At 40.0% G+C, this 14,681-nt stretch overlaps 1 protein-coding gene across 2 annotated transcripts in view; it reads left to right on the top strand.

The window, feature by feature from the left end:
• UBE2D1 (ubiquitin conjugating enzyme E2 D1) overlaps positions 1-14,681 on the top strand; it is a 31,210-nt gene that overhangs the window by 488 nt on the left and 16,041 nt on the right. Inside the window, exon 1 of one of the 2 annotated variants that reach the window (XM_042458079.1) lies at positions 1,186-1,208. The exons of the other annotated variant lie outside the window; for it this stretch is intronic. The gene's annotated coding sequence lies outside the window, so the exon portion shown is untranslated. Of the gene's footprint in view, positions 1-1,185; positions 1,209-14,681 lie in introns of those variants that run through there. 2 annotated transcript variants of the gene reach the window in all.

The following is a 14,681-nucleotide window of genomic DNA, read 5'->3' as shown; positions in this document are numbered from 1 at the left end:
ACAGATGCATATTTAAAAAAGAAAGCAATTAAGGTGTTCATAGATGGATTTTATCCTATTTCTTCCTTATTTCAACTCACGTCCTTCATTTCATTCCTTAGGCCGCCTTTCCCCCCAGAAAGGGACCCAAGGCGGAGGACAGAGGAGATTTCACTATACATTTTGTTTTTAGAAAGAATTTTAAAATCTTCACGGATGAATTTTATCTCATTCCTTCCTTAAATTATTTCATCTCTCCATCATTTCATGACATTTCTTAGGCCGCCTTTCTCCCAGAAAGGGACCCAAGGCGGATGACAGATAATATTTGACAACTATTTTTTTAAGAAACCAGTTAAAATCAACTTTCTAAAGACAGGCTAAAAGGACATTTTAAAAAAATCATGTCTGTGTTGTGTGCCATGGGGTCATTTCCAGCTTATGGCGACCCTAAGGCGAAGCTGTTACAGGGTTTTCTTGGCAAGGTTTGTTCAGAGGAGGCTTCCCATGAGGCTGAGAAGATGTGACTTGCCCAAGGGCACTCAGTAGGTTTGGAAAATGTGATGCTGGAAATGGGTTTCTGGGTCAAGCTGGGAATTGACCCTGGTCTCCAAAGCCGTGGTCAAACCACTATCCCACGCTGGCTCTTAAAAAACAATCAAAAGTTTGTTTGTTTGTTTGTTTGTTTTTAAAGCATATCTAAAGCACAAACCCTGTATAAAAGTCTCCCTGACATGATTTGCCCAGATCTCACTTGGAATACAATGTCTAGTTCTGGGCTCCACAATTCAAAAAGGATATTGAAAAGCTGGAGCGTGTCCAGAGGAGAGCAACCACAATGGTGAAGGGTCTGGAAACCACAAAGCCCTATGAGGAGAGAATTAGGGAGCTGGTTGTGTTTAGCCTGGAGAAGAGGAGGTTACGGGGTGATATGATAGCCCTATTTATGTTGCTACAGTGGCATAGGAGCTATGTTCACCTATTACTGGGTAATGTCAGAAGGAACATGGTGCAGTACCTCCTCCACATGCCAAGGTTGAATGCCAGCATTGGTCAAAAGACCTTCTGCATAGCCTGGGATTCATGTTTGCTTCAGCAAAGTGGACAGGACCATTGCAGCAGTGGTTCCCATGCCACTATAGTAGCATCAGTACAAGCCTGCCTAGCTCATCTTTGGCTACTTAAAAGTGTGTTAAAGGAATGCCCTTCTCTCTTGTTCACTTTGCAAGGTGAGTTAAGTAAGTATTTTGATTCCCAATGGTAATCAGTAATTCTTCGTGGCTGATATGACTTTGAATAAAGTACTGTGAGCTTGCATGTTTGTCCCAATTGTTAGCATAGCTATAGCTGGTCACACAGAAGAAACAGTTCAAAGCACTTCGCTTCTGTCTGCTTCTGAGAAATCTGTATGTTTTTTCACCTCTCAAGGTAGTCATCACAACAGATACATGTATCCATTGGTATCAAAGGCAGAATGTCTTTGTACATCAGTTGTTGAGAGATATAGGGAAGGTACTGTTTGGTTCATATCCTGCTTGTCGATGACCCATAGACATCTGGCTTGTCATGTGCCTAGGTAGGTCTTTGGACAAATACAGTATGGCTCTTCTGGTGTAATCTGTGCTTCTGCTATTGCCAGTTCATAGACTTGGAAAACCTCTTGGTCTAACTTGGCCTTCTCAGGAATGAAATGCATCAGTGCTTGCTCAGTTGTCTAAGAAGTAAGTGAGACATGGATTCAGCTGTTATGAATTTTGTTCTCTTCAGGTGAGTTGTACTAATGAAAAACTAGGAAAGACAGGCACTAAGAAGCTGGTGTCTTGCCAGAAAGAAAACTAAGGTAGATGATATTGTTAAAAGTCGCCAGTAATTGGAATCAATGATTGGGGTTTTTCTTGCAAGTATAGAAAACTGAGATGTAGACCCAGCACCATTTCAGAAATTATGCTCAACTTGGAATAAGCAGAGATAAGTTAAAATTGAGAGAAGGGTTCAGAGATCTCTGGCTCATTCAGATAGATATACCGTACTCTGTTCACTGTGAGGAAGTCTGTGGGGTGAGAGAAGAGAAGGTACATCTTCACACAATTCACAGCCAATTTATGGAATCCACTGCCACAAGATGTGGAGATGACCTGTGGCTTGTCATTAAAAGGGGATGATGGAGAATAAGGCTGTCACTGGCTGCTAGATGCAATATTACATTACAGTTCCAAGAAATGAGATAGTATCTCACAGAAAGTCAGTACCTGGGGAACAAACAGTGTGACAGAGCAATTGACATTGTGACATCTTAGGGCTTCCTAGAGGTATCTGGTTGATCACTGTGGGAAGTGGAATAGAAGCACTTTCGCGTTGATCTTTCAGGGCACCTATGTTTCTATATCTGTTCAAATAGGGTTTTTATGTTTGACATCTCTAAAGTGTTCCCAGAACATGCTAGATAGTATCAGTTCAGGGCCACTCTCAAAATGCTCTCTGCCCTGCTTCTAGAAACTGTAGTAACTGCTTGGATTTGAAGGGAAATGAAATGCTGCCTTGTCCCAGATTGTGACCAATTCATTTACAGATATAACATAGATTTAATTCCTATTTGCAAATATCTTAGCCCTCTGCTATTACCCATAGCGTCCTTCAGAAAATGTTTTCTCTCCATAATTATGGGTGAAAGTTTCTTGGAGATGTTATCTTATAGATCCAGACAACTGTTGTAGAAATTCAAGACACTTTAAATCAGATGTTTTTTATTGTTGTGTGCCTTCAAGTCATTTCTGACTTATGGCGAACTTATGGTGAATTTATCACTGGGGTTTTCTTGACAGGTTTTTTCAGAGGGGTTTGCCATTGCCATCCTCTGAGGCTGTTTTCTCAGTATTTCATTTACTTTTTGGTCAGCTGACTTAGTGCAGAAATGCAGTAATTAGAAAAGAGATCTCTCAAAGCATGATTTTAACAAAGCTCAGTGTGAATTAAATTTTTGTAAAATAGAAATTGCTGGAATCTGTAGAGTGTAATTCTTCAGCTTAGTTTTAAAATGTTGATACCTGGGAGGTTAGGAGAGTTTTAAGAAAAACACTTGGATGTCAATATGCTTCTTTCGTGTACATTTCAGGAGAAAATGTATATAGTCAATCATGAATGTGGTCATCTTGAAGGTATTAATAAGGAATTTAAATTTAATTGAGTCAAAGGAACCATTTCCCAATTGAGACACACAGATGTCAAAATAAACTAGTATTCTAGCTTAGCTCTCAGGTACTATATCCTCCTACAAGTGGGAGAGGCTAAACAAATTGTAGATTCTGGTGTAGTGTGAGGCAGAAACCAGGAGTACTGGTTTGTCACACGCACACACCCCAAAGACAGAGTCACAAACCATGGTTTGTTCAGCTTGGAGCTGGACAAGTAGGTCAGCATGTGTGGTTACACTGCATGAAAACAATAAGGCAGGTGATCCCTTTGTGAGCGTGACCATAGCCTAGTTTCTGCTGTTGCCAATATGCTACTATTAAAATCTTTGAGCCTTACCTTTCTGTTCAGGAGGAAACATGTGCTGTTATCACATGTCAAGAGGACTCAAGATTAGAATTGAATTTACACCAGTGTTATTTTGGTACAGAAGTCCTCCCATAAGTATTGGCTTTGTGAAGCATCCATGAGATTCAGCATTGGACTCTAAGACATCACTTTCAATAAATGAGAGAATTTTCTCTGTTACTCTGCTGATAAACCTATAGTTGGCCAGTCAATATCTGATGAAGTTCTTGTTTAAATAGTCAGTTTAAAAGGTGGTTGAACAGACTGATAAAAGATAGTCTACCTAGTCATAATGGCAGTACATTGTCTTCAGGTTCAAAGGAAGTATACCTCTGTACACCAGTAGTTGGGGAACACAAGAGGGAGGGTGTTATTGTACTCAGGTCATGCTGGGGAGCTTCCCTTAAACCAGCACTACTTAAAGTGGTGACCCATGGGCCAGTGTTGGTCTGCGGAGAGTTTCCTGAAAAGAAACAAACAGTTGTAGTCAGTGGCCACAGATACGTTGCCGGTCTATGGTACTTTATGGGGGGGAAACCTTCAGATCTCTCTCATCAGGAGCACAACCTTGAACAACTAGTTAGTTACTATGTGCACATAATGCTGGTGGTATAGGCCTTTTGTCTGGTGTAGCATGGCTCTTCTCACACTTAACATGTTTATGTTTTGTCTGAGATTTCTACTATACGCCAAAGAAGAAACGCTCTTTCTTTTCTTTCAATGTAATCCTGCATTTGCCCATATTAATTCATAAGCAACTCTTCTACCCTTGACTCCTCTCCTTCTGCTGTGTGTGTGCTTTCAAGTTGTTTCTGACTTATGGTGACCCTAAGGCAAACCTTATCATGTGGGTTTCTGGGCAAGATTTGTTTAGAGAATTCCCAGTTTTCTGTTCCAGATCACAAGCTCCTTGTGAAGAGGCACCTATCTATTTTGCCTTCACTACTCTGTAAAGTTTAATATACGCCAATGATGTGGTAAAAATAATTATGACTAATGTTTAAAGAGCAGTGCATGAACTTGTCAGGGAAGTGTCAAAGAAACATCCATTACTGTGGGCAGGGTGTGCCTCCAAGGGCTACCCAGAGCCTTGCCTCTTGTGTGACTAGGAATACAGTACGTACGTAAGTTGGAAAACTTGTAGCTATCCTGTCCTCCCATGACATTGCCCCAAGGTGAGAAAATGCAGTTGCATGAAGAACAAGCACACTAGGACCCTGGGCCAAATTATTAAAGCACAGAATAAGACTGATAGAAAACAGTCTTATGGAGTCTGCAATCTAAATGACATTTGGTGGGGCAGATCCTCATTAGCATTCATTTGCTTGTTCATAAGACCATGACAGTAGCCACAGTGTCAGTAATGTTAAAAGAAATTAGTACCTGATACTGGATCACATAATCAAGTTCCAAGTGAGCCTTTCTTTCTTTAGTTAACCAACATAATATTTTGGGGTGCTCCAGGGTTGCAAGAATTTTTGCAGCGTTTCTTGTTCAGAAACATTTATGCTGGGGATTTAGCCTATTCTAGTGTTTCCCTACTTTCTGGAGGCTGACTGTGGCATGGGAAAGAATTACAGCATGGCTTGCTCCCTTTGGCCAAGGATTTTCCACATTTATATTCCAGCAGTGCAGGAAGGATTTAGTTCAAGGATTTACTTACTCCAAAAACAAGATGCTAAGTTTCCTCTTTATTTGCAGCCGTTTCTTATCTGCAGAGCCCCCTCAGACATACAGCAAGTCATGAGTGCAAGCCAGATTCACAAATGATAAAACATGATTGAAGAATGTAGGCTCTAAAGATGTAGCAATTTAGGGGAAATTTGTTAATCTATTCTAAACAAAATATGTTTGGAGGGATTGACTAGATAACGGTTCCTCAGGGTCATAGACTATTGCAAGACCATGTGGATCCCTACTAATTGTAGATGATGCCATGCTTTTAACATTTACAGCAAAGCTGTTATGCTGCTCTTATCAATGGCAAATGGGCCTTCCATTCAGCCGTGATACTTAACTATGATTATGTTCTGAAACTGGAAGTAATATAATAATTACTGCACACCATCCCTTTCCAGCTGTCAGATGGTGTTTGGAAGGCTTTACAAAACAATACAGTACCCTCAGTGCCTTTGTCAGCTTATAAACCTCTGAAAGGGGAGGATAGGAGAGAAAGAGCAACAGATAGTTTAATAGTGGAGCCCTAAAATACCGGTGGGGCATGATAAATGTCTGAGGGGGACACATTCCACACAACATGTACCTGACAACCTTAGCTGCAGTGGTCCCTTATGATATCTAAAAGTGGACAGTCCTTGAGCACAGCAGTTCCAGGAGCAGGTACAGTATGACCAGGGCGCTTTGAAAAGACATCAAAACAGGTGGGCCTTAAATACAGCCATCAGAAGGAAAACAGCATGTATTTCCTAGTTGTCTGTATGTTTCCCAAAGTTCCTCTTCCATGAATCCTTTCCCTGTCTATTTGCTGATGAATGCAAGCATGCAACCATAGAAATTTGTGTATCTAAAGGGATTCTGGATCATGGGTTTGGGTTGCATTGCCCAAGAGGTTCCTGATTCAGCTATCACATACATTGGGTCCTTGGTATCCCCTGGGGTTTGGTTCCAGGATACCAACATTCATGGATGCTCAAGTCTCATTAAATACAATGGATAGTAAAATGGCATCCCTTATATTAAATGGCAAAAATCAAGGTTTGCTTATTGGAATTTAATTTTTTTATTTTAAAAATATTTTCAAGCCATTGATGGTTGAATCTGTGGATAAAACAGCTGTGGCTACTGAGAGCATACTGTACAGGAAACTTTTTCCAAGAGGCCTAAGAAAAGTGCTGTATTCAGTGAGGTATTGGCCACTATCACATAGGTAGTAACAATAGCAAGTACATTTCTATACTGTTTATCAGTGCACTTAAGCACTTCCTATGCAGTTTACAATGTGTAAGCTAATTGCCACCAACAAGCTGGGTACTCATTTTAGCAACCTATGGAAGGATGCCAGCCTGAGTCGCCCCTGGAGCCCTGGGATCAAACCCACAACCTTGTGGATGTGAATGGCTGCAATACAGGCATTTAATCACTGTGCCACCAGGGCTCCCTAACAAAGGACAAGCAAGGATGTTCCCTCTTCAAATTACACAGACAAAACAAAATAATATTAGATAAATGTTGAATATTTTGAGGCCCTCATAGTTGAAACTGCACCAATAGTGGACACAGTATGGTGGTGCCAGAGCAATATGAAAATTCATGTAAGTATGGGTTACTGTCAGCAGCATATGGTGTGTGTCTTGGTGATTCTGATTTGCGCTATCATATACAACACAGAACTGGATAGTCTCCAATTCCTTTTTGATGGTGTTCTCAAATCTACATTCTACATAGTGACTGGCTTAACACAAAAAGTTAGTTGTGATAAGAATTGTGGATTCTGGAATGGAGAGATGCATCACGGAGTTCTGGCTATCTGAGCATGGTGCAATGGACAGTATAGGATTTGGCAAAGCCAGGTACAAATCCTTGTTCAGCTGTGATATTCAGTGGGTGACTCTGAGGAAGTCATTGTCTTTCAGGGTTGTTATGACAAGTTCGGTTACTATCCAGAACCCCATAGAGGAATGAGATACAACCATGATTTATAATTGTGGCTTGCTGTGTGTCTTATTTCTGTTTCACAATCTGTCTTGCTGTCTGTAGAAATGTTTAAAAACTGTTTTAGCATAGCTGTCAAATAAGTGTGAGGTAGCTCTTAGTTCACCTGATTGTAAATTTTGTTGTTGTTGCGTGTCTTCACATAATTTCCAATTTATGGCCTAAGGCCCTAAGCCAACCCTATCAAGGCCTTTTCTGGGTTGGGCATGTGTGACCTGTCCAAGGTCACCCAGTGGGTTTCCATGGCCGAGCAGGGAGTCAATCCTTGATCTCCAGAGTTGTAGTCGACACTCAAACAACTACACCACACTGGCTCTGTTGATTGTTAATGCCTTCGAGTCATTTCCAACTTAATGCGATTCTAAGGTAACCCTATCTTGGTTTTCTTGGCAAGATTTGTTTAGAGGAGGTTTGTCATTGCCTTCTCCTGAGGCTGAGAGCATGTGACTTGCCCAAGATCACCCAGTTGGTTTGAAAAATTTGATGGTAAAGGATCTGTCTTATACGTGGTTCTATCTATAACTGGCTGGGGAGAGGTATGGGTTAAGAAAATAACACCAAACAGTTAAAATACGAACATTTTCCAAGCCACAGTTAAAATGTACTTGTTGGAGGCCAACAGCTTAGAATGTGTATGTAAAATAGTTGAATATGACTAACAACGTAGTCATACAAATTAAGTCTGTGGAGTTCTGCATTATAAAAATAGCTTGGGGACATTGTATAGAGTACACTGAGCTCAGGTGGCTGCTGAGATTAATATTTCTACTAATATGCATGTCAGACCTGAACTGCCTATTGATGAGAAAGGCAACAAAGTTATACTAATTGTTGATCTGTCATACTGTGTTTTGGGTAGGATTACTGTATTTAAATAACAGGTGCCTTATGTATTAAATGAGTATTTGCAAAATACTATAAAATTGCATTATTGGTTATCTCTTAGATTACCCTACATGAGGTGGATTTCCAGATATTAAGAGTCTGTATCTTAAAAGCATAGTCTGCAATAGTAATTTTGATCTACCTAGTGATATGGTGTGTACAGAAGAGCCATTATTTTTCCCCTCTGTTTTCCAATTGATAAAAGATCTGGTGTGGTTTATGCAGGATTATATATTTTCAAAAATGAATAGTCAAAGCTTCTGGGGAGGGCTTTTTCTCTCATAGAAAAATATAGAAACCTCTAGAGCCAAATTTAAATGTCTGCAGACTTTTTCTCTCCAAGTCAAGACCATGAGCAGGCAAACAGCACTGTCAGGATTTTTCTTGCATGGGCCCCTCTGCACCTTTCTGCTTTATAAAGAAAACTTGTACACAGTTTTATGTAATAAACTGTATGCTTATTTATTTCATTTTTATGCTGCCTTCTTTCAAGAAGATAAAAACACTTAAAATTTGGGGGGATTTTTTATTTTTGGAATTAGCTAGAAGAGCATGTTAATGAGAAATAATGTGCACAGGTTCTCTGGGATGAACGATGAATTGATGAAATACAAAATAAGGACTCACTAACAAAGGAGAGTACAGAGCTGTAAGTAGTTTCCACTTGGTTCTTTGGAAGTTGTATTTCAACTTTCAGAATTGCTGGCCAGGTATTGTTGTCTAGTAAAAACTGCATTATTGCTGGGAATCACTGCACTAAAGCAGTGGTTCCTACACTAGATACTTGATGCTAGGTAGGGCTATGCTAATACTGTAGCTACCAGCTCTACAGTAAATCCATCTGGACCTCATAAGGATCACTGTGTTGGGATCCAGCAGTATTGGGATCTCTGCTACAGTAACACTTGTATCCAGGACTGGCTTCTACTTGCTTGGCAGCACAGTTAAAGCGTGTCTGAAATGAATATCCTGGAATTACATTGGTTAGTCTAAAACTGAAGAAATTAGTCTTTATGGAAGTTTTCTGCTTTCCAGAGTCAGTGGCTTAGCTAGAAATCCCTTTGTTACATAATGTAAATGCCAAAATAGATATGCCTATAAAACAAACATGGGCAATAGCAGTGAATCCAGGGACAGGCTTTCTGATCCTTGGACCCTCTAGGAGGCAGATAAGACTGCCTCAAATCCTCCCATCCCTACCATTCCTAAAATCATTTGAAGCTAACTTATCTTGAAATTTTTGGATTTAAAATATTCTCCTATAATATTAACAGAAGGGATGTGGTGGCTCAAGTGGTTAAGACGCTGACTCTGTTGCTTGCAAGATCAGCAGACTGGCAGTTCGAGGCCACAGCACTGCATGAAGGAGTGAGCTCCATCATTAGTCCCAGTGTCTGCCAACCTAGCAGTTGGAAAGCATGCAAATGCAAGTAGATAAATAGGAAACATTCCAGTGGGAAGATAAACAGTGTTTGGTGCAATCATGCTGGCCACATGATCACAGAGTAGTCTCTGACAATGCTGGCTCTTCGGCTTAGAAACGTAGATGAGCACCGTGCCTTATGGTCAGACACGACTTGACAACCTTGTCAACAGGGAATACCTTTACCTTTACTTAATCTTACCAGCTCCAGTATATCCAAACAGGATTGGGACCACAAGGAGTATAAGTTTAATTCCCCTGCCCCCAAAGCACAGTCTCCATTTACTGTAGCTATTAACCCAAGAAGGGAAGCAACCATGGGGACCAAGTGACCTCTCAGCTTACCTCTCAAGACTAATAACAATTTTCAGGGGTGGGGCGGTCTGTGGGGTCTGAGGCTCAGAGAAAGACTTACAACCTTTCTCCCTGTAACCCATTGTGTTAATCCTTCACACACACCCCAGTCCACCCAATGACTGTTGTTTAAAAGAATCATGTTAAATACATTCATACACTTAGCATCATATTTGTTTTTGGCCTCGTGAACTGTGTTTAAAAAGTTACCATGTCAACATGAAATCTGTGCATCTTTCCTCCACACCGATGAGTCACTCATGCTGATTGATAATAATATGTAGCCTTTATATAGTTACATGTGTCTGCAGCTCTTTGCATAACCAGATCCTCAGCGCTTCTCTCGTTCTGAGGTTCAGCTGACAGGGAGAAATGTGTGGGTTGTGCATGGATGTCCTGTGGCTGGTAATTTGAAGTGTTAAATCTGTATCAGAGGCCTTCAGGGTGGGTGTGTTGAAAGTGCAAATACGTTAATATCCTTGAGACAGAATCTGTTAACAATTTACTACAGTAAAATATGATGTAAAGTATCTGGCATATACCAAGTATTTCTTCTCCACCTCACTATCTTTGGCTTTTGCACACTGAACATGTTTTTGTGACATGAAAAATTGATGGTGTGTATTTTGTCAATTAGTCATGAGATGCACTGCTGATAATGCCTAGTTGGTCAACAAACCTCTCAATGTTTTAAAAACATGGGTCTTTTTTTAGGGAGTTAATTTTAAACTCCTGCCGGTGCCATTTGTGGTTTGGGAAACGAATAAACAATTCACACCATTTATCTTCACAATTGTGGTCTTGGACTTGGTAGGCGATGGTCCTGATTTACATTTCCGTCAAGACTTGCATCTGTATCCATCATTGTAAGTGCCGCTTCACAATCCATATGTGCTATTTATTTAAAGCTGTTGAAGACAAAGCAAGTAGCAGTATTTGCTCATGACAGAAATTCTACTCAGAACTTAAATTCAGCAGTGTTGTATTTGCTTTCTGAGTGTTGCTTAGTTATTAAGATGTAATGTGCTGTTAAAACTAATCTAAGAAGAATTAGATGGTGATTAGTTCCTAATTTATTTTTCACCATCTATGCCTTTGAATTGTCATGTTTGTTGTAGTCAACAAACGTGTTGAACTTCGTATTAGAGCTACTTCAGAACCCATTCAAGGTGCACTTACTAGAAAACTCAGAAGTCTTGAGACCAGAATTTCTGAAGGTTGGCTACGTTCCATGTGACCATCCCTGTGATCTGGAATAATTGTGTGAGCCCCTATTCTTTGTTCCACCTCCTAAATAGGTGAAGGCAGTGGGGTATGTGAGACAGTACCTTTTGTTTTGCTGCGCTCAGTTATGGTGCCTCCCTGGCTCCTAGTTTCTGCAATGATGTCCTTTATGTGGATAGTAAAGAGAGCTTTGGATTGTTCACAGTTAATGCCACTCTCTGTTTTTCTTGAGTGAGTCCTGATTTTATTGTATTGATGGCATGTTTGGCTTCTGTAGTTTTTGTTTCTTTGTTGTTTTAAAATGTCTGTTAGCTCTCAGCTCTAAAAAGACATAAAATGAAATAACTCCGTCTTGACCCTTGGAGGACAGTAAGACTGTGATATAAAATTAACAGCACTCGTGTGATCATAGCTTTGGTGAGTCAGTCTAGATAATAGAGTTTTATATTTCTAAAGATGCTCATATTTGCAAAAGCAGGGTGAGGTTGCAGGGAAAAGAAACAGAATTCTGAGTCACAGCTAAAAAGAACATTCTATCATGAAGATGCCTCCTTTGTAGCTGAGAGGGTGCTATTAGTTCATATTATGAAAGGTAGAGGTGATGATAATCATCTTACATTTAAACACTTGCGTACTTGCTATTGAGTACCAGGAATTTTATGGATGTGAACAGTTCTTCCAAAGTTTTTTTTTAAAGAAAGAAAGAAAAGAAAAGAAACTGGGATATGGTTTGCAGACATGATCCTATAGTTTAAAGGGCAAAATTTTTCCTTTCAAAAAACATTCTTCACAGTTCTAGTACAACTTGCCATTTTATTGATGCATTATAGCACTCTAAATTGTAAAACAAACAAATAAAAATAAAGGGCAATCTCCCCCATTATCTCTCAGAATTAAAGAGTACCCCACTTGAGGGTGGGAATAAGCTGCTGTAGCTGGTGCCAGGATTGGCCAGAAAATCATCTTGGACAATAGAAACATCTGGATATACAAAAACCACTGAGCACTGCAGTGAAAATTCCTCCTGACACATTTGCCCTGTCTGGAGGAGCTCCAGAGACTCTTTGATGCTGGTAAGTAGGACAGTTTTCCCATCCCAAGGCCAAAGTGCAGGAATGTATGTCACAGCAGATCCTCCCAAAGGGAGATATGGTGGCAACTATTGGACCAGTAGGTGATGGAAAGAACCAGTTAAACTCTGTTGATTTTGCAGCTCAAGACCCATGAGAAGAGGCACACAGTAAGCATCTTTTTGCATAAGTCTGGACCCAACAACAAATAAATTTCACAAACAAAGGGGAAAGAATGTATTGCTGCCTTCCTCTATTTCCAGTGGTCCTGAATTCATTATAACGCTAATGCAATTTACAGGTTAGGAACATGAAAATCTGGAAATCTCCACAGGAAAATGTGTAAATATCAGTCAAGACAGGTACAGTGAGGTTTGGGAGATGAAAATGGGTTTCTGCCCCTTTCTATCATCTTTCTATGCTTCCCCTTATGTAGTCTCTATAGTAAGGGTTTCTGTCCCTTACTATAATCTCTCCATGTCACTAAGTAAGGCCATAGACACTGTTGGGGTACGTTGAAGCATCTTTGGCATCACCATTTCACAATCCCCCTTTCTTAGTTATCATTTGTGCACTATTATTCATTTGAGCAACGTACAATAATTGCCACCTATTCTTTCTCTTCTTTCCTTTTATCAGTGAGTTCAGACATTACTTTTTTTCTTCTCTGGTTTTGTCCTCTGTGTCTAGGGTTCCTTTGTAGGTGAGGATGGGAGAAAAACCAAATAGTGGAGATGCAAGTGGAAAATGGGAAATCTCACATAGGAATAGTTGGCGCAGGTAGCATCTAAAGTTGGTTATTTCTGGAAATGGTGAGAAATGGATTGCCTAGGTGGGGATGCTGCAAAAATTAATGTGTGGGCGTGCAAATCAGCACTTTTGCATACACACCCTCAATTTACTTGCTTTATTTGGACATCAGCCATTTTTAGAGGCTGAAGGAGATATATAAACACATTGTGAATATATTTACATAGCCTATTCTTTATCCTCAGTATGCTCTCCACCCTCCCCCAAATCCTTCAGGCAGGTGCCATTGTTCCTTGTTCTGGACAGGCAGACTCGTGTGTCACATAGGAGGATTCAGAGCAGGAGTAGCTTGTCTGGGCACAAGTAGTCTCAAAGGTACTCAAAGGATGGGCCTTGGGGGGGGGGGACAAAGACTGAAGCTCTAAGTGACCAAGATTCAGGACCAAGTAAAACCATTTTACTTTTTCCTCTAAAAGAAAATGCACCTGACTTTAGGGCATCTGACATTAGGGTGTATGTATTGATAACTTGGACCATTTTTTAATGTGTAAAATCGTACCAGTCCTTGTTCACAGTACTTTTCTGTCTTGATCATGTGAGGTGTTCTTTGAAACTTCTGTTGCTGCTGGCCATAGGCGGAGGCTTCAGTCCTTTGAAGAGTTTTTCCTAATTTGTATTCTTTAATTTAGCTACTCAAGTACCATGGAATGTAATTGACCATTTTTTTAACAAGCATAACAGATAAGTTCTCAAAAGATACTTACAGTACTCCAGCCTGCCACACTTATAATTTGTTAGTTTTGTGGGGCCGGGAGAGTGTTCTGTGACATAAGCTTCATTGCCTGATGGAGATTTATCCTTTGCAGCTGCTTGCCTATTTAGAACCTGCTAATAGTCCTGCCCCCTTTTAATGCTATTTCATTTCTAGAGGTGTTAATCCATATAGCTCTAGTTTTTCCTAATTGAGCCTTTGTTGTAGACTTGCCTAGATAATATTCTTAATTTTTCTTTGATTTCTTCCTCTACATGATTTTTATTTTAAAATAATACCCTTGTTTCAATCCCTGAGTCCAAAACATCTTCCCCTACCCATTTCAGTGACTTCAAGTAATCCAGAACATGCAAATAAACAAGACTGGGCACAAAGAACAAGACAAAACTCAAGGCACTCTTTTGTCTTTCTTTTTGCCACAGATACACAATATAAGCAGGATTTGTACTTCTTGCTTTTTGAAAGTGGGCAAAATTGTGTTAGCAAATTGTGTTAGCATGATTCTGCTGCACTGTGTTTAGTTTCACACCTGGCTTCCAGATCCGCAGAGTTATGAATATGTTCCTTTAGTCCAGACTTTAAAAGAGTTCTACTGGGTGCTGATTCTTATCCAAAATAGGTTCAGTATCTTGAATGGCATCTTTAAAATTCAGACTAGAGCCCAAACCAGATTATCACTCCACTGGCACAGGATCCACCAGCTACTACAGTTTAATGCTACAGAGAAATTGATGATGTACTGTACTTACCCTGTACAAATTACCCTCATGTATAAGTAGAGGGAAAGTTTCAGGGTAAAAATCATGGATTTTGATACAACCCATGGACAAGTCAAGGGTAAAACCTAGGGGGCTATAACAGTGGATGGAAAAGGGAAAAAATACTTCTGTCCATAGTTTTTTGTGGGTTTTTCGAGCTATGTGGTCATGTTCTAGAAGAGTTTATTCCTAATGTTTTGCCAACATCTGTGGCTGGCATCTTTGCCACAGATGCTGGCAAAACATCAGGAATAAAC

Source organism: Sceloporus undulatus, chromosome 3, assembly GCF_019175285.1.
Source record: "Sceloporus undulatus isolate JIND9_A2432 ecotype Alabama chromosome 3, SceUnd_v1.1, whole genome shotgun sequence".
NCBI lineage: Eukaryota > Metazoa > Chordata > Lepidosauria > Squamata > Phrynosomatidae > Sceloporus > Sceloporus undulatus.
This window is presented reverse-complemented; position numbering and strand designations above follow the sequence as displayed.